The sequence below is a fragment of the Tachypleus tridentatus genome, chromosome 13, assembly GCF_004210375.1.
Source record: "Tachypleus tridentatus isolate NWPU-2018 chromosome 13, ASM421037v1, whole genome shotgun sequence".
NCBI classification, from domain to species: domain Eukaryota; kingdom Metazoa; phylum Arthropoda; class Merostomata; order Xiphosura; family Limulidae; genus Tachypleus; species Tachypleus tridentatus.
The window spans coordinates 80,181,706-80,208,962 of record NC_134837.1 but is presented as its reverse complement, the minus strand read 5'-3'; the positions used below and the strand labels follow the sequence as shown (position 1 = coordinate 80,208,962).

Genomic DNA, 27,257 nt, shown 5'->3' with positions numbered 1-27,257 from the left:
AATACTCTTTTAAATAATCATTTCCAGACTTTCCATGAGAGAACGACGGTTTCATAGCGCCCATTTCTATAGTCCGTTTGCGTAGAAATCCTTTGGCTCTGTATCCAGCGACTTGGCTGGTATGTCTTCATATGGGATATCAAGAACACCCTATTCATTCTTCACTTGCTTGACATATGCGAAATTTGAAGCCTTGTCTTGGTGAATCAATATCTTGTTAGCCTCCTTTTCAAACCGAGATCCGATTCGTCATTAAGGTACCAACGCTCAAACAAATATCAGAAAGAGCATCAATAGTCAGATATGGTTGTGCTTTTACCTCGAGCTTATTTCATTGATAATGGTCCCCCGCTGACAGAGCGGCAACTCTATGGATTTACAATGCTAAAATTAGGTGTTCGATCCCCCTCGGTGGAGTCAGCAGATAGCTCGATGTGGCTTCGCTATAGTAAAACAAACAAACAATCATTTATAATGAATAAAGTGAGTGCCGAAAAAAAAAAGCAACTGTCTTATTCAGAATATGAAATTCACAACAAGGTCCAGTAGAGTTCTGGTGGCACTATTGTTTACCAAAAAATCACACTCACGTCTGTGTGTTTTTAGAGGCACGTACTAAGATGCGCCTACTATTGAAGTAAAAATGTTCATCCCTGTTGTGACATCATTGCTGTAAAAGTAGCACTGCAACTGATAACAGGGCTTTGGTATCCCTGACTATCCATGATCAACCAGTGTGTATATCTGCCCTGCGACACCTAGTGTTCTTTCGGGCAGTAGACCTGAGTGTCGAAGCGTTTCATCTGAGTATCAGATTTGGGAGGCGTTTTAGTCGCTGTTATTTATTATATGTTATCAGTAATATTACGACAAATATAAAAGTGATTTGGGATAACCATAGATATGCAGTGAAAATTATACTGCTAAAAAAAATTAAAGGAACAAGTACATACTTTAATATATTTTTGTCATGACTGAATTTATGTATGAAAAACATCCGTTCGTCTACAAGTGTATTTTTTAAACTTGCAAGTGAAGTTTGAAGCAATTCAAACAAAACTCACCTCACTCAAGGAGAATACAACTCAAAGTACCCAAAATAAGGCTGTTACGTGAAGCTATGCATTCCTCATTAATTTTCGAAACAAACACCAACATGAATCTTTTGCGATTCGTTTTGTCAGTATGTACCTTCATCTTGTGTACCCAAGCAGTCAGGTGCCATCTGACAGAGAACGAGGTGGCCAGGGCGGTCCAGATGCTGGAGGATGGCCAGACCGAAAGGAGGGTGGCACAGCGCGTTGGTGTGTCAGCAAGCGTCATCAGTCGACTTTGGCGACGCTACCAGGAGACGAACTATTATGGCAGGAGTCTAGGTCAAGGCCGTCATCCCTGTACAGCAGCCAGAGAGGACCGCTGCATAGTGACTACTGCTCTGCGGAACAGATTAGCTGCAGCTTGGTCACTACGAAATGACCTTAAGCATTCCATTGGACCCGTGTGGCGACCCAAAAAGTTCGCAATCGTCTGCACGAAGGACGCCTTAGGGCCAGACATCCTGCAACAGGCGTTTTTCTGACGGTCCAAAACCGTGCAGCCAGGTTGGAGTTTGCTCTTCAGCACCTGCATTGGGAACTTCGTCAATGGGCCACCGTGCTGTGGACAGACGAGAGCAGGTTCACTGTGTGTCATGATGATGGACATGCAAGAGTGTGGAGATGCCGAGGAGAGTGATTTTATGCCTGTAACATTATGCAAGTTGACGTTTATGGAGGAGATTCTGTAATGGTCTGTGCAGGCATATGCTTGGGTAGCCGCATAGACTTACTCATACACAACAGGGGCGCTCTGAACGCACGACGATAGAGATGAAATTCTGGAACCCATTGTATGGCCTTTTGTCGGTGCTATCGACGATGGGTTCATTCTCATGCAGGTTAACGCGCGAGCCCATTTCGTCAGACTGTGTATGGACTTCCTTGACGAGGAAAGAATAGAGACTTTTGAGTGGCTCGCCAGATCTACAGATTTAAATCCGATTGGACACTGTTGGGACATGTTGTCGAGGCATGTTAGTGAACGCCAGCACCCTCCTTAGAATGTACAGGAACTCCGACAAGCCCTGGTAGACGAATTGGCTGCCATACCCCAAGATAACATCGATAGACTGATTTGAAGTGTGCCAAATCGGTGTCAGGAGTGTGTCACAGCCCGTGGAGGTCACATTAGATACTGAATCTTTTAAACATTTCTTGAAAAAACGCATGTAAACTGTTTAAAGTATTGCTTCATATGGGATATCAGTTTTGGTGATATTGGTCATTTTTAACAATTTTATTTCTCCATGTTTTACCGTTCATTATACATTAAAAAATGGATACAGATGGAACCTAAAAAAATAAAAATATTATCACATTTTGAACACTGAGATAAATTATATAAGAAAACGTACTTGTTCCTTTAATTTTTTTTAGCAGTTTAGTATCATAAAAGAAAATATAAGAAAGAAACGTGGGGATTGTATTACTGTATTATGAAACATTACATTCGCTTTGATTTTACTTCTCTGACCAACTTGTAACGTACAATTTATTTGCCTAATTGTTTTGAAATCATTGCTGGGATCAAAGCCAGATTTTTAACAAGATAGTCTCTTAAGCTTATTGTAGAGCCACCTGAAGTCATATGCTACTGTACTACGCTTCCTATTAAAATCTTAACCCATCAATATATCTATTTATAAGTTTAAAGACGAAACGTTAACCTGGAACGTGAGATCTGACCTAAATTCTCTTTTTTAAAATTTAATATATCTTAACGTGAATGAAAAAAAAATGTTTACAAAACTATTACAAAATCTTTATTAATAGAATTATACATCATAAAGGTATTAAAAACATATAAATCTAACATCAATAGAAGCTGTTTTTAAGTAAGTAAACGTGAGTGGAATACATACGGTTGGTATTTTTCACACATACATTAATTTATTCTAAACGGAATTCACTTAACTATTCAATTTACAAGGAAAAAAACAATAAATGCGAGAATACAGTTTCAAAGTGACTGTAAAAACAAATATTTCTGAAACTGTATACATCTCTTTTGTTAAACTTGACATTTATAAATGTACCATTAGAAGATTTTATCTTAAGCTTACATGACATTGGGAAAGGTATGCCAGTTTGGCGCCAGTAGGTTCAATTTATTCTATAGCAGTTTCATTTTTTTTTTTCTTTCTAAGTACATCTAGCAAAACCTTAAGTAAAAGTAGTTTGCAGAACTACCACCAGGTGTAAAAAACTATATTTTCCTGTGTGTGTTTTCTTATAGCAAAGCCACATCGGGCTATCTGCTGAGCCCACCGAGGAGAATCGAACCCCTGATTTTAGCGTTATAAACCCGTAGGCATACCGCTATACCAGCGGGGTCTGTATTTTCTTCAGTAAACCTGATTTATGTATTTAACATACACCTCAAACGCATACATACAAAATAATAAATAAAAGGAAAATAAATCTATCATCTACACATAGGTTTCATCATATTGGATCTCATGAGATGTGTTTGATAAAAGTACAATATTAAAACGTTAATTTATTTGTGTGCATGTTTTGATCATGTTCTTGCTTAACGAATACCAACCAACTATTATTATAAATATCCAGGAACACATTTCATTTTGTTAATTCTTAACACTGCTTTTCGTATCGTATTTGTATTCTTTTCTTCTGGAAACCCTTTTATGCGTGTTTTAAGTTTCTTATTAGTGTGTTTTTTATTTTAATTTTTAAAACGTATTTAGAGTTGTAACACTCAATTTCAAAACGAACTATCCTGTAAATTTTTTACTATTGAACAATTTTCAGTTTTACTGTTTTTAATGTTATCGGTAAATAGCTCACAACACATTTCCATTATTCTGTTTACGAAAAAAATAGTACTGTTGTACTTGACACACTTTCTATGAAATATGTCATGCAAACGCGATTATTTCCAATTTAATACGAATAAGAGGCTACTTTCACCTCTGTCTTGTCTGATTCCTTTCCTCAGGTTCAGCTGCCAGCCCAACATAGCCTTTTTATTTAGCGATATTTTTACCTAGTACTTATTTGTTTAATTTTTTATAAGATGGCGTACATGGGTTACAAGGTTATAGAGTATATTTTAAAGCTTTATAAATTTTGCATAGAATAACAATAAAACAGATAATCAGAGATCGTCAAGACTGTTTTACTCTATCAGATGATGATAAAATTATAGTTACTGGTAAAACTAGATAGGCGCCAGAAGAAGGAGGATGATGAGCAAAACAAAGTAATCTCGGTTTTGGCAGTTCGTTTGTTTCCGACTTTGGAACTCTGAATAGCTGAAAAGCGGCATATGTACCGGAAATAGAGCAACTATGCCAGATAGCTCTTCATACCTACCTAATGATGGCCTGTGTGTGTGCTGATTTGTTTTTACTTTTTCATTTCTTACATAATATAGGGTTTTGCTCCCTCAAGACATTGACTGTATAGTGTACAAAGCATTCAATATTCTACATGTTAGTGTAAACTAATGTTCATCTGTTATTGGCTGATAATTCCTAGTGCAGTCTCCGTACCCGAAACGAAAGCAAAGTTAATAAGCCTCGTCTTGACAAGAAGTGTTAATAAACAGACAGCTGGGAGAAAAAAAAAAAAAACACTTTAGATTACAGTAACATGTAGAATACTCAATGCTTTGTACACTATAAAATTAGTGTCTTGAAAGAGCAAAATCCTATATTATGAAATATTAAGAAATGTGTGCTCAATATATCTCGGAAAACGACAGATTTGATAAATAGCCCTGACAATTATATAAGCTTGGTGGGGTGGAATTAATTAGATTTGAAGTTATCCATCACCTACAGGAAACACGCTGTCCTCTAAGACTTCAGAACAGAGAGGATAGGAACGGAAAATATTATAAAAGGGTTTAAGGAGCGCAATAACCTTCAGGATATGGAGCACGTTCTAAACAATATGAAAAGAACAGTGAGTAGAATGATTCAGAACGTATCCCGATTGTGAATAATTAAAAGCCTCTTCAGAATAAACAAAGATTGGAATGGTAAGATATTTTACATTAATAAAGACGATTGATCTAAAATTATAACAATGAATTGTTAGGTCACATCTTCAATCTTACTTTTTATATGTGTTTCCTATAGAAGAATCGTGAGCAAAACAAGAGGTGAACATAGAAACAGAAAAGTTGAAATGATTACAATGTGATATGTAACAACTAGATATATATATATCAATCCCACCAGTTTGGTGTAGCATCAGTTGACCAAGAGGAAGAAAGCATTGAAACTCAGATGAATTTATTGTGTAACGTTGTGACCCTAGTAACTGAATATAATATAAAAATATCAAAACGAGCAAGATATAGTGCCAAAAATAGTTTGGTAGGCATGATAAGATAGCAAAAGTAATCTAACAGATGTGATATGGTATAAGAAATCATATCATCAGGATATGTCATAAAAATATGGTATGTAGAACATAGTAAAAAAAATAAGAACAGCAAGATATTGTGTGAAAAAATCTGCTAAATAGGATGTAGTCTAAGATTAACTTGATATTATACCAAAATAGTCTGGTAGGCAGAACGTATTATAAGAAATGAGATCAGCAGGATATTGTGTTAAATAGTCTGGTTGGCAGAAAGTACTGTAAGAAATGAGATCAGCAGAATATTGTGTTAAATAGTCTGGTAGGCAGGACATAGTGTAAGAAATGAGATCACAGAATATTGTATTAAGTAGTTTGGTAGGCAGGACGTACTGTAAGAAATGAAATCAACAGGATATTATGTTATATAGTCTGGTAAGCAAGAAGTACTGTAAATAATGAGATCAAGATGACATTGTGTTACATTAGTCTGGTAGGCAGAGCATAGTATATAAAATAAAATTAGCAGGTACTGTGTCAAAATAATCTGGCATGCAGAATATTGGGAGAGAACATGATGTCAGTTTTGTATTATAAACAGAATATTGTGAGAGAACACGATGTCAGGTTTGTATTATAAACAGAATATCGTGAGAGAACTTGATGTCAGGTTTGTATTATAAACAGAATATTGTGAGAGGGTTTGTTTGTTTGTTTTTGAATTTCGCACAAAGCTACTCGAGGGCTATCTGTGCTAGCCGTCCCTAATTTAGCAGTGTAAGACTAGATGGAAGGCAGCTAGTCATCACCACCCACCGCCAACTCTTGGGCTACTCTTTTACCAACGAATAGTGGGATTGACCGTAACATTATAACGCCCCCACGGCTGAAAGGGCAAGCATGTTTGGCGCGACGGGGATGCGAACCCGCGACCCTCAAATAACGAGTCGAATGCCCTAACCACCTGACCATGGCCTTAACACGCTTGGCCATGCCAGGCCTATTGTGAGAGAACATGGTGTCAGTTTTGTATTATAAACAAAATATTGTGAGAGAACATGGTGTCAGTTTTGTATTATAAACAGGATACGACGCTAAAAATAATATGTTAAACAGTGTGTGACGTCAAATTAGCCATGTGGACAAGAGATTTCATTAGAATATAGACCGACAGAAGGGTAAGACGTCTAAGATAATGTATGAAAATACAAATTGTATAAACAATGGTGTCGGAAATAATGTGTTGGGATAGATAAAAAGTCGAAGTGACACTTGTCTAACGTATGATGTATGTTCAGAATAATTATCTAAGTAGGCCATTGTGTCAAAAGTAGGACAAAAATAGAAACAAATTAACATTTTTGTAGGGTATACTATATCAGGATATTACGGTTATCAATACAACGTGTTGAAAACACAATAAATTGACGACATTATGGCCTCAAAATAGTATGTGAGCTGGGTGTAATGTGAAAATAATCTGGTTGTCAGGACGTGGTTGAAAGGTCACGGGGACAACAACAGCAGGAAAATGTGGGTAACTTCAGAATACGGACAAGAGAACTGATTGAGCTAGATCAAACAGGGCCTAATGGAGACGAATTATAAATGGACTAAAACGCTCACTAGTTAGTGGAAACATTGGTTTGACTGACTAGACTGACCCCTGAAGGTTTTAGCGAGACAGTGCTTAACCATGTGTGACTGACTAATGTAGTCTATCCACAGCCAAGTGAAAGTACACAGGTTTGCGTGTTGACTTCCTTTATTTCTCAAGAAATACATCACTGTGATATAAGTTGTCTTTGTTTACATAAATCATTTACCCCTACACTAATTAGACGCTGTAAAACACTGGTCGTTTTGGTACTTGACATAGTTTTGAATGCTAAGTCTTGCTCCGCGGAGGAAGTTTCAAAGTGTCAACGAATTATAACTGGAACTCCTAAGACCCGCACCAGAACCAGTCCCTCTATTCTAAGCTAGTCCTTTAGAATTACAGAAAGAAATCTAACAAAAAACATTATTATCTTAATGTTATCTTTTATAAGGGATCGAAATCATGTATAATGTATATAATAAACTTGAAAAACATAAGAAATGTAAAGATCATTTATTCATCTAGTATTAACATGATAAAGATATTTATTATTAATGTTCTGAGTTACTATATTAAACCTTTTAAAAATTCGGTTCAACTGATTGACGTAATAACACCGCAAATCTGACTGACATCTTTGTCAACTTTAAAAGCACATAAAACACCTATTTATTCAGTAAAATAAAAAATAAAAAACGCAGTAAAGATTTAGAATTTTAAGTGGAACTTGAGAAGAGATTCAGGAAATACCATTAGAAATCAATAACAGAATAAATTTAACAATACTTTTAGGTAAATGTTCAAATCGATGTCATACATTCAAGAAGGGCATAGGAATGATAACAATGTCTACTTAATACTGATGGATGATAACAGGACATAAAAGTATGTATGTATTTATTTCCTCATACCCTTCGACAAAAAGTGTAGTACCTTTATGAAACAATGAACTAAAACACTTTATAAACACTGCAGATCTATAAATTTATCCCTTATTGTCAAGATGAGACCGAGCGTGGCTGTACCGAATTTAAGGGTTTATGGTTTCTCTTTGTTGCAAAAACCTGCTCCAGCCTCTAAGGCCGTGGATATGCTATAAGAGTGACGGTCAAATACCAATATTTGATCAAGCCTGAGTTATCCAGTACCTGGTGATGGGTGCTGTTGATCAGTTATCTTCCTTTGAGTCTGTCATTTCAAAATTGGCGACGGTTATGCGCAGAATTTTGCGAAAACCTTAAATTAAATACATTAGTAAGGTCAGTGCATTACATAATTTAACTACCATAGCAGAGAGGACGAAATAGTGTTACTGATTTGATTAAACTCTATAGAGTTCTAGTGAAGTTTTTGTGTCTAGCTGAGTATATTTCGTTTATTCTTAGCTTTGTTTAACGCAGACTGAAGTTTATCATAAGATATTTCTATAAGCGTAAATAAAATCACGATTTATATCTTTCGAACGTAACATTATAAGCGCAATATTTCGCTATTACAGTTTCGTTTGTTTGTTTGTTTTAATTTCGCGCAAAGCTACACGAGGGTTATCTGCACTAGCCGTCCCTAATTTAGCAGTGTAAGACTAGAGGGAAGGCAGCTAGTCATCATCACCCACCGCCAACTCTTCAGCTACTTTTTTACTAACGAATGGTGAGATTGACCAAAGGGCGAGAATGTTTGGTACGACGGGGATTCGAACCCGCGACCTCAGATTACGAGTCGAATACCTTAACCCACCTGGCTATGCCGGGCCAACAGCTTCCTCCAAGTGAACTAATAAAATTGCATTCAGAACACAAATATGTATAGGTGTTTTAGGTTAGAAGGCAAAGCTTTCTTAAACTACATCTAAATCAACACGATAACGACCTCTACTCGAACGTTGATCCACTACTCCAATGCGCTAGGCGCTTTTTATTGCATTGACAAACGTCAAATATGCGACAGTTCATAAAGTAGAAAATAGTGCGTTTTTAATTGTAAATACTCTTGTTTTTTTCAAATTCCTTAATAGAATCAAGCAAACACAAGTTGTCGATCTCTTAAGACGAACTGACCTGTAATAGTTGCTGAATGTCTGGCGAGTTGTCTGTGTACGAGAGTGCAAGCGGTGGGGGTTTCCCTTTGTGTGTGTATGTGTACCTGAAAGTGAATCAAAGCGATACGTTCTCTACGTGTGTAAGTGAATGCGAACAGAACAGGTAGTTCGTCTGTGTATGGAAGTGCGAATGCTGTTGTGAACGTTGAGCATTTTTGACCCGTGGGTTAAAGCTAGCTTGAATTATGAACGTCGGTGTTCAGGTAGATAAAACCTCTCCACAATAATGAATGTCAATGTTCTGGGAGTTCTCTGTCACGAAATGTTTAGAATTCACTACACGGCAGCTACAGACGTAATTAAAGTTGACGTTCGTTTGATAGCTTAATGGTGCCTTCCAGCAAAAAGAAGTTATTCCAACGACATTCTCTTAACAAGATGTCATCATGTGCGGGATGTAAGGGCAAAAAGTGGTAATAATAATTATCCCTCGTCGTGTATGGAGAAGAAAAATAAATTCTACTATACTGCTTCATTGAGTCATGCTTGAAGAAAAATACGCTTTCCCTCCGCTTCCCCTTAACCTCCTCTTGGAAAAGAATTTGTCTTCCTTTCTGTTTTTATAGTTCTACGCTGAAGATAGCGAACACAGCTGCAATTTTGTCTTCACGGACTGGCCTTATTAAATGTAACCTTGTGATGGGAAACTCCGTGAAAACTCTCACGTTCACATCCTCCGGACAGCAGCACTGATATGCCTGGGTAAAACACGTTTCGTTATGTGCTGTTTAGTAAGTAGTTTGTATGTCTGGGTTGGAGAGCTTTATTGCGTCGCGCCCACATGCACTGGTTATGACGTCACTTCGACATTAGACACATTACATAAAACTCGTATTCTTCAACAGGGAAGTATTATACGGGAACAAAGTCAGTACGGCTCGTCTTGTGTTAGTCTCACGTGTGAAACACACTACGTGCACCTGTCTAGATTTGCTCCAGCGGTCTTGCGCCACACACCCACCAAAGGACGTCACACCCTTCAGTCCCGTCGCTACAGGGAATGGCTGATGTCATATTTACCGAAGCGTACGTCACATTTCACTTCTTAGATATGCCCTACTACGCGGGTGCTCACTGATCAGTCTTCTAATAGCCAGAGATACAAGTGAATAGCTGATGTCATCCTAACTGAAACATACGTCACGTTACACTTTGTCCTTTTATACGGTTACTCCCTCAGCCTTGTGATAAGTAGGGTAACTTCGTTCACCTTATTCGTGTTTCATACACTGTAGCATAAAATGTTAAGAGGCCAAAATAATCCTGTCAGGTGTAATAAACGCACTCAGTTCGTTGAAATAATTTAGACAAGGTAGATATCCTCTCCTCTAACATGGACAGGTGTTGGAGGTCTGGATTTCAGAGCTAACAAGCAGCGTTCGATTCCACGCAATACCAAAAATATCACTCCCAATTTCACTTATAGGTGGTTTATAAGAATAATTTTTAACATTGGTAGTAGAGACATACTTTCATTTCTTTTGTCAGTAACTCAGATTTTGAAATAGGGGTAGATAATTTTACTAGCTTTGTTATAAATACATAGTACAAGTGTTTTTGTTTGTTTCGCGCAATGCAACGCTTGGGTTAATCTTTTACCAACGAATAGTGGTATTGAATATCTCATTATAACGTCCCCACGGTGAAAAGTCGAGCATGTTTGGTACGAAGGGGAATCGAACCAGCAACTGTCAGATTACGAGTCGAGCGCCCTAGCCACTTGACCATACCGGGCCTGACCATATACCTAATCTCTAACATAAAATAATCAAATAGATTTTATTTAACCTATTAGCTTCGTAACTACATCAAAGATATTTAACAAAATAATTACCTCACTAAGAAAGAACAAGTTAAATATTAGTATAATAAGAAAATTGAATTTTATAAAGACAATTAGGGATTAATATATACGTAATATAGCGAACTATAGTATTATAAAAAGATTTTAAGCCACAAAAAGTGTTAAAACAAGAAAGTCGAAACTACAAAAACTGAGTTACTTAAAATTTAGGCCTGGCACTCGACTCGTAATCCGAGAGTCACGGGTTCGAATCCCCATTGTACTAAACATGCTCGCTCTTTCAGCCGTGGGAGCGTTAGAACGTTCGGTCGATCCCACTATTCGTTGTTAAAATAGTAGCCCAAGAGTTGGTGGTGGGTGGTGGTGACTAGCTGCCTTTCCTCTAGTTTTACACTGTTAAATTAGGGACGGCTAGCACAGATAGCCCTCATGTAGCTTTGCGCGAAATTCAAAACAAACCAAATTTTTCTTATTATATCAGATGATTCACATGTTGCATACTGTATTCTTTTGTTATATAATGGGCGTGAGATCTCTTTTTGAATGTTCTTGATTTTACGTTTGTTTTTACTGCAACAAAGTCTGCACTATATCAACAAAATATGAGTTACACATCTGGTATTATCTGTAAACCATTTAAACTGAAGGGACCAAAGTGATGTCAACAAATTGGCTTTGTGAGGTTCGTCATGAAAGAACGACAAGCCCTGCAATTGACTGCTCATGCGCGTAATAGAATTAGAAAAAAATAATGTTTTAAACTAGAGAGTAGTTATTGTTTTATTCTCTAAGTTGTCATTTCAGAATTATTTAATAATCACAATTTTAGAATGTTATAAAAAAATATAAAATGCTACTTAAGGGATCATTGGAACATTTACATCTTAATAATATCTTCAACCAACTGATTGTATAACTTTATGTTGACTGATAGATGTAACACTATGCGCTATATTCTTGGATTAAACTGATTTTGTTATTAACGCCTTTTGTTTTTTTCTTTACTGTTAAGCAAAAGCTACACAATGGGCTATATTTGCTCTGCCCACCATGAGTATGAAACTGTATGTGTAGCTTCGTAAGAGGCTCATGGAAGTTAGTAACCATAAACATATGTATATATAACTTAGTAATACTTGTGCACTAGGCTTTTCTCGTTATTTTTATTTTAACTTTCTATGTCATAGTGTGATAAACTGGATTTGCTATATACAGTATTGTAGCGCTACTTCTTTAAGCCAAGACAGTTTTTTTCAATGACTGTGGAGTGTCAGCTTGTAGTCAAGAATTTGGTAAAACGTAGAAAAAACAACAACTATGGAACTGATACTTGCATTCCTCAAATAATTACACCAGCTGAAAAAAAAAAACCTTTAGAGTAACACCTTTTGTAAACTTATAAAAAGTCTGGTTTGTGTGTGTGTGTGTGTGTGTGTGTATGTATATACTTGTTTATAAGGCTTAAGTGTCGGCAACGAAAATTTCCTTTTGTGCACGTACGTGTTTCTAAGCTTCAGGACCAGGTGTGGCCAAGTGATTAGCACGCACACATTCCATCTTGTCTACATGTTCAAAGTTATGTACAACATTGCTTTGAAACATTTATATAATTTTGCGTGAAATCATGAAATAAACAAACGAAACTTCAATGCTTAATCTTACAAACATCTTTTGATACAATACTAGCGGATGCAACACATTGTTGTAGGAAACAATTTTGGAGTGACACACGATGTGCGCAACATGCATTACCCGCATGCAAAACAATGCATTTCTAGATGGATCTGATGGTGTGTCTTCCAGAACAGTTTTTAAACTTTACTTCTATGACATTGAATCTTGAGACATTTTAGCTACAAATGCCGTATACACACGACGTTATGTGTTGAACTGGAAGAAGCAAGTTTAAATACATAACTTGTAGCTAAACATGTCATAAAGAAACTGATCAGACTATGATCTGACTGGTCTTACTGCTTCCTACGGTCCTGTAACAATTAAGTGGATAACATCTGTATGGAGCGGAAGTGTTTGAATTTGTTATTTAAACAATCAGTTCATATCTAAGTGTATTTGAAAATATTGTTTGTCTCTTTGATAATTTGTCACATGTATTTTATCTATTCAGTTTGCACATTACTCATAAATTATGTTACCTGTCCCGTTGACAACATGATATGTTTGAGATGCCGATATAATAGCATTAATCACATGAAATGTCATCAGGAGGTTGGCAAATTATGTTCATTTTAGTTTGATAAATTGGTCTTCATATTGCTATATTTTATAAACTGTATGGTTTTGTTGACGTCTTTCGTCTGCAAGAAAAGTTAAATAACGATAATATTGAATTATTATCACGAGTTAAAGAAATAATTGATTATTTGGAATGAAGCACACAATTACACAATGGGCTATTCGTGTTCTGACAACCACGGATATTAAAACCCGGTTTCTAGTAGTATAAGTCTGCAAATATACCGCTATGCCACTGGGGGACTAAAGAAATGAATGAGGTAAAGATAAATATATTCAGTACAGTTAATTGTGCGTCCGTACTCACTTCTGAGCTTAGTACAAAAACTATTCAAATCACATGAAAAACTGTTTCATTTCAATCAGTTTAAAAATATACATAAATTAATATAAAAAATTTAAAAACATCCATTAAATTTTATATATTTTCCCCATTGTTTATGTAGTCATATATTATTTCTAGAACGAGCGTGAGGGTTATATATACGGGTTGGGATACTTTTACAGTAAGTGCCTGTGACTTATTGGTGATAAATTCTAATAATAAATGAATAGCACATAATCCACTTGTTTCAAATTAATATTTTCAAAACAAGTTAAGCGTGTGTACAAAAGTACTTTACACTATAAGATATCATGGTTGTATCTAACACTATAAATAATTATATTTTCTTCACACAGGCTAATTCAATGACAAGAAGAACAATTTTTCTCTATTCTGTTCCTTATTATACAAACTGCAATAAATTAACTTACGTTACCCCGTAGGTTACCACAATTGCATCTATAATTTTAAGTAATTGTGGCAGCAGCTAAAACAGCTATTTTAAACTTCCAACATTAAGTTCACCATTCTCTGGTTGTTGTTTAAACAGATCCGAAGTTCATAGAAAAGGAAAAGGGTAGAACTGTATACATGGCCTCTATATGTAGCTGAAATAAGCTAGCTATTGTAAACATGCCAACCTTTAACTTCTGGCCATGGTAATCCATTAATATCAACACTTAACCTCAATTACTAGATCGGCAAATGAACCAAATAACTACTTTTACGTTAAACAATCTTGTATAACAAAAACGAGCATTAATTTTATAACTCATTTAAAAATCAGCGTGGTCCTAACAGTGAAACAGCGATACGTTTTCGTACTTTCAATGTTAAAATCCAGAGTTCAACTTTCCGCAGTGAAAAGAGCACTATGTAATAGTTAGTGCTAAAAGATACTTAAATTGTAACTTTCAAAGTATTATACTGTATATATAAATGGCGTTTCAGAAAATTTATTGCCTCTTATCGTACCATCCAACTGACGAATTCTGGTAATTAAAAAAAAAGTGTCTTTTGGGCATTGATTTTTTGGGGATAAAATATAGATCTGACATGTTTTTTGTTTTGTTTTTACACAACCCTAATTTTGAATCTGAAAGAAACAAGTTAAGAGAAACAGGGAGAGAAAAAGACATGCAGTTGACATGGTTCTCATGAAAAATTAGGCTTATTCTTTTCGAATCACTTGGCGTACAAATCATAATTCTTGAACTTTGTGCTCCCCAGTCTCCGAATGTACAAGGATAGAAACAGGGTTTCGGTACCCGTGGTGGGCAAAGTACAGACAGTCCATTATGTAGTTTATACTTAGTTAAAAAAATAAATTTGCAGTTAGTTTACAACCGCATCAAACAATTGGTTTAAAATTACCGCAATGCATGTGGCGACATCTATGGGATATTGCCCAGGGTAAGAAATTAGTCACTTACTGATGCAAGCACCACAATACTTCGAACTGCGCTATCTAAATGTCGATTCTTTTTTAATTATAAGTCAAATTATAATATAATATTTCAAATAACAATATTATTATATTATATTTCGACTATGAACAGGAAAGAAAAATCATGGAAGTCACTTCCTGTCAGTTTGAACTTTTTCAGCATAGTTCAAGGTTGTTGTAATGGGCTGGTTATACTTTTATTTTTACTTTTTCTTGGAATAAAGAGGTTTTTAACAACCATTAAGTGTCGCCTTGGAAACAAATATTGGTTGTCATCGTTTTCCACTCTTCTTAATTTTCAAGTTTCCTTTTGGTCTTCTCATAAGTAGCTAAATAAAAAAAAGAAACTTTAACAACATCCATATTTTAAGCTCTCTTTCTTATACTGTCAATTTTGTCTTCATTAACTTTAAGAATTGTCTCTCCACTCAGTATAAGCTCTACAAATACAATTTTCTTCGTGGTAGTAACTCGAGCCAAACTTAGAATACCTTTCATAACCTCTTCATTTGTTTTATTATCCTCTGTGGGTCAGTGGTAGGCTTATGGGGTTACAATTCTAAAATTCGGAGTTACATTTTCGCGGTGCATAGTGTAATGGTGCATTTTTATGCTATAAACAGCAAGCTATTGTTGGGTTACTCGTCTAATTAAGTTTCGACATCTTACATCAATTTCACGTTTCAAAATCATTCATCTTCTTAACCACTTACCTACCTGCTTTGTCACTTCCCATTAGTCACATCTAGAAACAAAAAACTGAGAAGGTGAAACATTTTAACTTGCTTTTTTTATCTTAATATTACCTAGCGTTGCCAACTGGTTAAGGCAATCGATTGGCAGGTTGCAGGTTCGAATCTTATAATCAAATACGTTCGTCCTTTGTAGTGATGAGGGCATTATTATGTAACAATCAATCCCACTATTCGATTAAAGTAGCCCATAAGTTGACCTTCCCTCTTACCATATCAAAATTAGTGAGGGTTAGGACAAATAACCCTTGAGTAAATTTGCGCGAAATTCAACAAAGAATGGCTTTCAGGACTTACGATGTCCTACGATAAATTTCTATAAGAATTTTAGATTATTTGTTTTTAACATTTTCGCGCACAGCTATATAAGGGTTGTTCATGCACAGCTGTTCTTAATTTTAAACTGTCATGTAGTATTTGTTTAGATGTAAGTTTCCCCCCTTTTCTTCTATTTTAATTTAATTGTAATACATCAATGTCGGTTTAATTCTGCATCATATTAAAACTATTTTGTATATATAAATCAATAAATTATGTGAAAATTGCAATCAGTATTCAGTTGCAAAATATTTGTACTTTCAGATCATAAAGAGATGTTCAGATTGTGGATATTCCATGTATTTAATGATATCGAAAGACAAAGTAATATGGATCAACTCTCGTCACCGGGATCATCCACCAACAGACCTTCATCAAGTCGTACCCAGCATTTTAGAGTGATATATAAGAATATATGACCATCAAGGTCAGAGATAAAACCCGTTATTTTGTCCCAGACAACATTATTTTGCAACGTATGCAGAAAGATCTCCATCTGGAAATGGGGTATTGGTTCAACAAGATAAAACTTCCAGTTCAACCCCCCGCTAAACAGTAAAATAACCCCAGAAGTATTTCAACCAAGTCGTTGGATATAAAGCCTATGGAGTTATATGCAAAAGGAATGTTGAAATGGGCGCTAAGAAACATTACTTTGTACACTAGATGGATTAGGAAATGTTCGCAGGGAGGAGTGTCATGCTTTGGCTATGACAGCTTTATAACTGAGCTTTTAACAATGAAATTACTATACAAAACTATTTGTCAAGATGCGTGTGCGTTTTCTTATAGCAAAGCCACATCGGGCTATCTACTGAGCCCACCAAGGAGAATCGAACCCGTGATTTTAGCGTTGTAAATCCGGAAACATACCGCTGTACTAGCGGGGGTACTCATTTATCAAGATGCACAATCGTCAAGTAGAATATGAACAGTAACGACATTCCAACACTCGAAAATCTTCTGAGTATATCGTGCACATCCTTTATACCTTTATATAACGTAGCTACTTAATCAAACTGTCCACCGAAACTTATAATGTAGTGTCACAAATGTAACTTAATTAATTCAAAACAGTTTACCATTATTACTTTTGCTTTTCCGTATCTAACCGAAAACTTAGTTTTGAAAAATAGTACAAACAGAAAAATGATATTTCTGGAACCTGAATGTTTGGTTTCTTGACATTTATAGCTGAGGTCGAAACCATTCACTTAAGGACAGAAGATAAAAAAAAACTCTTCCGCCACGTATATCATTATATATACATACATATAGGGTCTGAATCAATTTAACCTTTGGTTGCTTGTTTTCATTTTGTTATTAATGAATCTTTAAGTATTTAGTATTCTAACCTGATTTTTTCAGCCCTTGATATTTTTAGACATTTGATAAAGTAGTGAGTAACCCGCGTGAGTGCTTTCCCTTGATAAGTACGTGATTAATTAAATTTAATTTCAATTGTTTCTACTTTGTCAACTAAACTGTTTATCTTCCTAAACAATCAATGATTAACCAAATTTGTATGTGAAAAATTTATAAAGGTTTTGTTGAGAAAATAGATTATTTTCTGGTCTTCACCTAGTGGCTTAGAAATACATTTTCAGACTTTTTGACTCTAAAAAAAATCGGTTTTCGATACCCGTGGTGGACAAAGCACAAATAATTCATTGTACAGTTTTGTTTTTCCAAAAAAAATCAAAAATAAAACGTTTCCCTAGGGAGAGGTGGAGAAACTTGACAGCAGGTGTTACGTTACATTTTCTGAAAAGTTGTGAAGCGGTGTGAGAAATCTCCGAAATCCTATATAAAAATGTTTTATTTTATTTTTCATTTAATGATAGCACCTCCCGAAAAGTGATAAGTTTAGTTTTAAGACACCATATAACCATCCATGCTTAGTGAGTTTTGTACCATTGTACTTTTGTTAATTATTCTTCAGTGTAATTTTTCTCATTTTTCACCTACCCCTGAAGATAAGATGCACGATGACTTGTTATGCACTACGTCATTTTCTATGTGTTTTGTTCATGCGCAAACAGTTAATCCTTTAATTAATTAATCAACTATTTATTTGTAATTTCACGCACCTCTTACTTGGCCTGCTTTAGGAACAGGTCATATTTATACAGGCCTGGCATGGCCAGGTGGTTAGAGAGCTTGACTCTCAATCTGAGGGTCATTGGTTTGTAATCCCCGTATCACCAAACATGTTCATTCTTTCAGCCACCATTCGGTCATAAAAGAATATCCAAGATTTGGCGGTAGGTGATGCTGATTAGTTGCCTTCTTCCTGGTAAATTATTTCAAAATTAGGGTCTGGTAACTTTATATAACTCTCAAGTAGTTTTGCGAGAAAATTTAACAAACAAGCAATATGTTTAACATTAAGAATGATTAATGTTCACATGTCATTAATGGTACCCATAGTAACAGTCTAATACAACACGTTTTGCTTAGAAAATGTTAGTTTTATCAGAAATAAATCCATATGACCACGTGAAAGAAATTCACTGAATAAATGGATCGTTTGTTTAATTTTGTCATTAGCTGTTGTGTTTTACTCTAATAGAACTTCAGCTAATATTTCAAAAGACTTAAAATAATTATGAACTTATAACTGACAAAGAAAAGAAAACTTTAAAGACAATTGATATTTCGTCACATTCCAACAGTTTAAACTTTTCGTAAAATAGAAACACGAGTTTTTTGTTGTTGTTTGTTTGACAAGTTATGATACATAAAGATAGTACGAGAAAGTAGAATAGAGAGTAAGTTATGTCGAAATAGGATGTGGTATCACAAAGAGATCACGTACCCAAGGGTTTGTCGTACAATTGGTCCATATGCTGGATGTTTCCGTTAAAGTAAAACAAAATAAGGTGAATAACATAAAATGACAACCAAATATTGTAGACTTTTTCATTAGACCCGCTATGAAAGTAAACGATTTTTTTCCTCAGTTAAATAGCCCCCAAAAAGAAAAATTGCATCAATTACTTTCGAGAAGTTCTGTTGCATAACGCGTGCAGCTGCGTGACCAGAAAAATTCCTTTTTTAATTGAAGGCGTTTTGGATAAGAAATAAAATTATACGTAGCTACAAAATGAGTGTTTTTATAGCTACACAAACGATCAGGTCTAAAACGGAACCAACAAATTACATTTAGAATGTCGTGCACTGAGAATCGTGGAACGATCCTGCTCTGCTGAGTCTGGTTTTAAATCTAATTACCTTTGATACACAGGTACCGTTTAAAACAGGTCGTTTTCGAGCTGCTTAAGTTAACCTTCCGGTCATAAACATGTTAGATTTACGAAAATAATACGATTTTTTATTATTCCTTTTTTTATCTGACGAAGAAGTGCATGTACTTTCTGACTTTGAGTAACAATAAATAGCTTCGAATCCTTGTTCTCCATTCGTTAGACATAACAATAAGAGAATGTTTGTTTGTTGTTAAATAACAGATTAGACGCAAGATAGCTACTAAACACCACTCACCGCCAACTTTTGGATTACTTTTTTTCCTAACGAAAAGTGTCATTGATCGATACATTATAACGTCCAAAGTCTGAAAGGGTTTATTATCATTATTACCTGGAACGAGTTTTAGGCCCTAAAGAATTTTGGACCGTGGAGAATCACGTGCTCAGTGGACCACTTCTTCCCTCCAGACAGTTAATTACGGCTTTTTACGATTGATGTTGGCGCTTGTGTTGACTTTTTATAAAAAGGACAAAAGTCTGCAATTTCTTTACGGATTTTTCCGCTATTGTTCAACACAAATACTGGATTACTAGCACTGGTTTAACGTCATTTATATACTGTCTAAATATAATGTTAAAACAATCATTTTCATTGTTGGTCTCAGTTTACAAGTCGAACGCCTTAACCCACCTGGCCGTGCCGGGCCTGATTCATCACCTATAATGTAGACATTCAAGTTTGTCATCAGTTAATTTTTATTAATATTTTTCTGATAATGAACTATCCCATATGTTAGAAGTCTGTGTGCTTTTATTAATGTATATATAATGTGGCATTTTATGGTGAATTTTTTAATCTGTGTTTTTGATACGTTTAGCCTACCGAGCATGCGTACTCTACTATATGGCATGTTTGGTAACAGAGTTCGAAACAGAACCCCAAAGGTTGCCGGTTAAGTGCCCTAACCATCAAGCCAGAGGTACTTGTCATTTGTGAGAGTTTTTAGTGAAAACGTTGCTTCTGCACTTAGATCTACTTGTACAACCTGTAAGTGTTAAAAGTAAGAAATAGACTAATTCATTATCATTTCGTGGAGATGTTTTTACATCATTTTTAATGGATAACTCAAAAGGGCTTGCCCAACAAAAGAAAAAGTTACAACAGTATTTACAAATATACAGGCTTTCCACTTTACTGTTTTGTTTACTCTAATTTTATATATATTTTTTCCCATTTGATTAACTTTTGTACAAATAAACGCTCGCTTGCCAATTTCTTTTTCTGCCAAGTATTTATTAATTTACACCTGTCTTTTCCTTGACAATTGTTATTCGTTTTAAAAATGTTCCATCTCTTCTAAAGTACTAATGTAAAGGGAGTTTACAAGCAACTTCTTTAACATTAATCTTAGGCCTAAGGCTGTAAATGAACAAACTCCCTTTTACACAGAAGATCTGTTTATTGTTGGCTTTTGCTAAGACTTTAAACAAATTAGATTGGACAGCAACGTTACATTCTCTTAGGGCATGTTCAAGTACACTATACTTAGCACGGGTTCTAAAATTAGCGTGCTCTTTCATTTGTGTTATAAGTTTTTCTTTTGTTAGTAGAACGGATACAACCTTGCTAACAGCAAGGACAAGTAAGAGCATAAGCAACCGGAAATTTTAAACCAGAAATTGTACAGCGTACATGACCATACGGTTTAGAAACACATCTCAACTGTATCTGTGGATACATCCTTTTAGTAAAATTCTCTAACAATCTCAAATCCATGGTGAATATTTCCAAAAACGGTTTTGTTTTTTTCCGAATTGAACTAATTTTGTAGTAAGAGAATCTCAAAACAAATAATTTATGATCAGATCGATGGTGTCGTCATAGCACCAAGATTAGCATCATCTTTGACCATTTTTGGTTTTATGTTTTTATGAAAAATAATGATTAGAAAACTACCTGCATCAGTTTATACCTCCTTACTGGTATAAGATGTTGATGATACCTTTAACATCTTTAGCTTCAGTTAAGTTTTCCAATATTTGAACAGTAAACATAGAGGTATAAAATTTATAGTGGAACACCAGGACCATCATAATTTTTTTCTTTTTTTTGAAAACTTTTTGGTCTGTTCATGGTCACTGTAAGGTTTGTATTTTTATTTTACGAGCTTTATTCTTAATTTGTTTAAAGAAAACTTGATTAAAATATTGTTCCGCCATGCTTATTAAATATCCAGCACACGTGAAGTATTATACATATTGAATTTAGTTTGTATTAAAAATGACTTTCCTATATTTTGACACTGATATGATATTTTTTGATTGTTTAAAACAATCAGGCATGCTTGGAGTATCAAGGTATCCTGTAATCATCAGTTTACTATATACGCGTAAAAATTCTTTACTTATTAACTATTAGTTAAAGAATATTATTAAAAGCACCTGTAACTACAGATACGGTTGAATTGGGTTTTTAAACCTAAGTATCGCATACAGTCTGTCTCTAGATTTAAGGCTCGAATTTCTGCCTTCAAATCATCATTTTTTGTATATATATTTACTTATCCTTGCCGGCAGCGAGACTATTGATATGTCATTCATACCTTAGATCCCTGTTAAGCTCAGTGTACTTGAACATGCTCTAAGAGAATGTGACGTTGTTGTCTAATCTAATTTGTTTCTGATCTTAGCAAAGGCCAATAATGAACAGATCCCTCATATAAAGGAGAACTTGCTAATTCGGGAAGTTGGGGTCTGAGATTAATATACTCTTCAAAAAAAGAAACGCAAAAGGGATATTTTTGTTATTTTAAAGAGAAATATATGTAATAACGTTACAAGCTCAGAGTATGTGATGTTACACGTGTTAAGGCACTGATTGTCAGACCAAAATGACAATAAAAGTTGTGCACTTTGAAAACGGAAGAAAACATCGGATTTTTCACCAAAACGCATGTGTGTCCAATAAATTTGTTTGAGAGATCTGCATGTTCGGCAAGTGCAACATGTGCAAAATCCATATAAAAGTGAGGGTTCTCGGTTTCCATAGCTCAGTGTTAAGCCACCGATACGTAATACAGTTACGCCAAGACTGACTGAAGAACAGCGTAACAACGCCATTGGTTGCTTGGAAGCAGGGAAATCTCGATCAGATGTTGCCAGAGCTGTGAATGTCCATCCAAGCACCATCACGAGGCTATGGAATCGTCACCAACAACATGGATCAACTTGTGACCGTCCACGATCTGGCAGACCTCGTGTGACCACGCCCGCACAAGATCGCTACATCTGGTTACGTCACCTTCGGGATAGGACCACCACTGCGACGTCTACTGCCTCAACCATACCAGGGCTGCGTAGGATTTCCGATCAAACCGTACGCAACCGTCTACGACATTCTTAGGCCCCATGTGCAACCCATCATGGTGAACGTCAACGACGTTTTTCAACATGACAACGCCCGTCCTCACACAGCCCGACTCACCACTGTCTTTTTGAGACACCACAACATCTTCCCTGGCCCTCCAGATCACCAGATTTAAATCCCATCGAACATCTTTGGGACGAGTTGGACCGACGTCTGCGACGGCGACAACCTCAACCGTCGACTCTACCTCAGCTTGCAGCAGCTTTGCAGGCTGAGTGGACAGCCATTCCACAGGATGTGATTCGTCATCTCATTGCTTCCATTGGCAGGAGATGCCAAGAAGTTATTGATGCTCACGGGGGGCATACTCGTTATTGACGTTGAGTGACGTTAAGCTTCAACTTGTGAGCGTGGACTTCGCCTTTGCAGACTTTGGATGTTCAGCAGTGAATGTGCAAAGTTTCACACATGTCATACAGAACTACCCGGAATAAACTTGTTAACAATATGTCTCAAATTTTGCCTTTTGCGTTTCTTTTTTTGAAGAGTATATTAAATAAACTGCTAAGATATTACTTTTGCTTCTATAAAATTTGCTTTTGTTAAAACTTATTTTGTATTAAAGTATTAATGACATAGGTTTATACTAATACTTTACATCTTTGTTCGCCAAAATGCATAGATTAATGTGAAAAACGTACATTTTGAAACACAGTGTTAAATTTGACACTTTGTATTTGAAACAATTTAAGTACAAACGTTTTTTATTCAAACGTAGACATTTTTTTAGAAAAGAATCGACTTTACATTCCTTATAACAACAATTTGTTGAATATATATAACTTGTATTTTGTAATTCATTTCGCAAATACACTAAATGGAGTGGTAATCATTTAATAGGTTCTTCCATAGAAACTGGCTTTACACTTGCACGACAAAAAGAAATCAAAACCCACCTCTAAATCAACAAATTGTGCAATAAATAAAAACATTTATAACAATATTAAACTATTTTATTTTACTTCTTAGGATACATAAACCCACTTACTACTATTTTTAAATTCATTCATTCACCACTCGATTCCATCAAGGAACATAGGGCCGCAATCACTTGCGGATTCTTCAACAGGTTTTTAAGTGACTGCACCGAGCCGTCCCTAATTTTGCAGTATAAGACTAGAGGGAAGGCAGCTAGTCATCACCACCCACCACCAACTCTTGGGCTACTATTTTACCAACGAATAGTGGGATTGACCGTCACATTATAACGCCCCCACGGCTGGGAGGGCGAGTATGTTTGGCGGGCGCGAACCCGCGACCTTCGGATTACAGGTCGCACGCCTTAACGAGCCTCATTTTAAATAGAAACATTATAAAATCAAGTTTCCAAATACAAAATATTTGTTTAAAAGGGAGGTTTATGGACAGTACTTTCCATAAGAGTTCACAGTATCCGATTTAGAAAATAAATAAAAATGGCTGAAGGTTAGAAAAATATATTTAAAAAGTCATGAAAATAGACTATTATCCTGTCTAAGGTACCTGGTTGTTATACATCTTTTCATCCCAGGGGTATTCGATATCAAAAGTAAAATAATACCTTCCCTATTAAAAAAAAACTAACAAACTTTAAGTTTTTTGTTACAACGTTTAGGTCTAACAGGTTTTTGTTTTAACTTTAAAGTGTACCATAATAACAGTAACTGAAGTTCGCTACGACTTAACTCGCTGAGAATTCTGGGACTTCTACGGCCTTAAGGCTATCTTTCCGAAAGAAATATGAGCACAGTAGTCAAGCTGGTGTTCACAATGTGCTTTGAGTAAAATCGTGAGACAAGATAAGGACTGGTAGAAGACTGATGAAACCATTTCAGTTGGTTGCAGCTTTCAAGAAAGTGGTTGGCAGAAAGTTATAATGTAAACATAATATCATATGAGTAAAGTATGTAATTACACTTCAAAACTAATGACAATATCAGCCACACATTTTCATATTTCTGTCTTCCAGAAAAATTGGTCTAATACATCATAAATGCTGCTTTAAATATTTTCCTCAAACTTAAGTTATTGAAGAGAGCATATGTTTTTGTTTCGGTTACTTAAAGATACATACACACACAAAAATGAGTGAAGTACATTCGAACTTTAGTGTTTATAATGTATTTTAAAGGTGTACAGATTACAAATATATTTTACTTAAATCAAACACTTGTTATGATTATCTTACAGCTAGGCCTTGTTATGTAATGTAGTCACTCATTCTGGATTTCTCTGTGGCCTATTATATTATTGTATGTTCTATTCAGTGTAGTTTGTTTGTTAGCTAGAGGAAGCTGCAGACCGAAATGACGTCACTAAGATGGAATGGTTTTAAAGGAGTAAGTCTAAAAATTTCTATATTCGACGTCAAGCTTTCAGAAGTAGGTCCTGAGAAGATATATAAATATATTGAGTTATTTCTAACTCGACATATGAATCAGTCATTGAAGATCTGTTTTAGCTTCGCGGGTTCGAATCCCCGTCACACCAAACATGCTCGCCCCATCATCCGTGAGGCGTTATAATGTGACGGTCAATCCCACTATTTGTTGGTAAAAGAGTAGCTCAAGAGTTGGCAATGGGTGGTGATGACTAGCTGCCTTCCCTCTAGCCTTACACTGCTAAATCAATGGACCATGACGGGAAGATACCGTTGAGATCATACGAGAACTTATTTCAAAACAATTCCAGAGTGAATTGGTAGAATAGTGGAAAACAAACCATCCATATACCCATTCAAAATAACTGACTTTGACAACATTAATTAACCTACCAACAGTGACCCGTAACAACTACCAAGCATTGGTAATTATACAACAGGTTTAGAACGACTCACTAGAAAGAAGTATCCAGAGCAAAGTTCTGAAAAAAACAAGATAATGAGAAAAGAAGAGACCTTAGCCAAACTTGCAGAAGATTTTGAAAGGCTTGCCCAATTATCTTTTCTGGATGTTCTTCATGAAATGATGAATTCATTGACATGTGACCAATTTATAGATACCATAGGAGATGAGGATAAGAGAATCGGGCTGAAGCAAAGTAGATGTACGTTTTTGAATGAAGCTATACAGTTGATGATGGAATTTGTCTATAGTGTGAAAGAACTAAAAGTAATAGCTAGATAACAAGGTAAACAGAACACAGGAAATAATATAGAATGACAATGAATGTTTCAAGTGTAACTACCAAAAAATACAGATAAAGACCTGCATGGAAAAAAAGCTTCTTTCCAAGGATATCAGAAAGTGATGACTATTATATGTGTAGAGAACCTTACCACTACAGCTGAGACTGCAAGAAAGCAACAGCTGTTATTTAGCCAAAGAGACAGGTGTCATCCGCATCAAAGGAATAACACAAAGCGAACAAGGTTTCGAGAAAACAGGAATTAGTTATTCATCTGGTGATTATATCATAGTGAAAACAAATACTTTAGCGTGTCCTAAGGAATTGATGGTTGAACGATCTCTTATAGATGTGACAAATAAATATGTCATATATAATTTTTCGTAGAGAAGACGTAAATCAGCTTGTTATGAAACATAAAGAAGTTAAGATATAAATGCTGACAAAACTAAATTTTATCGAGGTGGCATGGTATGGCTGAACAGTTCTCGTTGCAAGAGAGAAAAAACTCTTAAAGATAAATAGGTACTTGGAAAATAAGTAGTTTGAACTAATGATCACTTAGTTTCATCATCTTTGGAAATGTGTTGGGGAGAGGAAAGAAAGGTCAACTGGGTAACTCAAGGGAAGATCTTGTCAATGAAACCTAAACCTGATGAGGAGCATAGATAAATAAACTAAGTAATTATATTATTATTTACGTGGGATGGAGACTTTGAGTTGTATTCGCCACATAATTTAAAATAGTCCTTAAAAAGTCATTGCTACAACAATATAATTCATTTTAAATTTCTCATAGCTAGATTTTATTATGTAATTATTTATTCCAAATGTCACGTTATTAAGCCCTTTATATAATCTTTTATTCTGAATTTGCGTAGCTAAGTCCTATCATATAAGCACTCAGTTTTAGTTACTTGTTGATATATCCTATTAGATAATCACTTATTCTGAATTTTTAAAAGCTAGACAGTGTTATCAAATCATTCATAATGAATATTTCATAGATAAGACCTGTTATATAATCACTTATTCTGATGTTTTTCATAGCTAAGCCTTGTTATACGATCACTTGTATTGAATTCCTGATACGTAATCACCAAGTTTGAATTTGTCATAATTTGTTCATATTATATAATAATTTATTCTACATTTTCCATAGCTGGTACTATTATATAATCTCTTAGTTTAAATTACTTGCAGTTAGGTTCTGATATAGTTGTAACTAGGAAGAAAGTGTTTAAAACAGCCAACACAAAAAAAAAACAGTTAAGAAAAGGATGAAATCTGTTCATCGTTTATAAATTTAAAGATGGTTCGTGCCCTGATTTTATTTGTCAGTGTCTCAAATTCTCAATTGGTGTCTTTAAAAATCAAAATAGAACACCATGATCGACGTCATACTGAAACGCCAAAAATTCCAGCTTTTATGGATCTAAGCTCTGATTCTTCTGCATTGTACATGTAGTGTTTTAGTAGCTATGATG

At 35.3% G+C, this 27,257-nt stretch overlaps 1 long non-coding RNA gene across 1 annotated transcript in view; it reads left to right on the top strand.

The window, feature by feature from the left end:
• The window catches only part of LOC143239817 (uncharacterized), a 138,305-nt gene extending 120,811 nt beyond the window's left edge, over positions 1 to 17,494 (top strand). The window contains exon 2 of the long non-coding RNA XR_013021394.1: positions 16,294 to 17,494. This is a non-coding gene — a long non-coding RNA (uncharacterized LOC143239817). The remainder of the gene's footprint in view (positions 1 to 16,293) is intronic.
• The last annotated feature ends 9,763 nt before the right edge of the window (positions 17,495 to 27,257 follow it).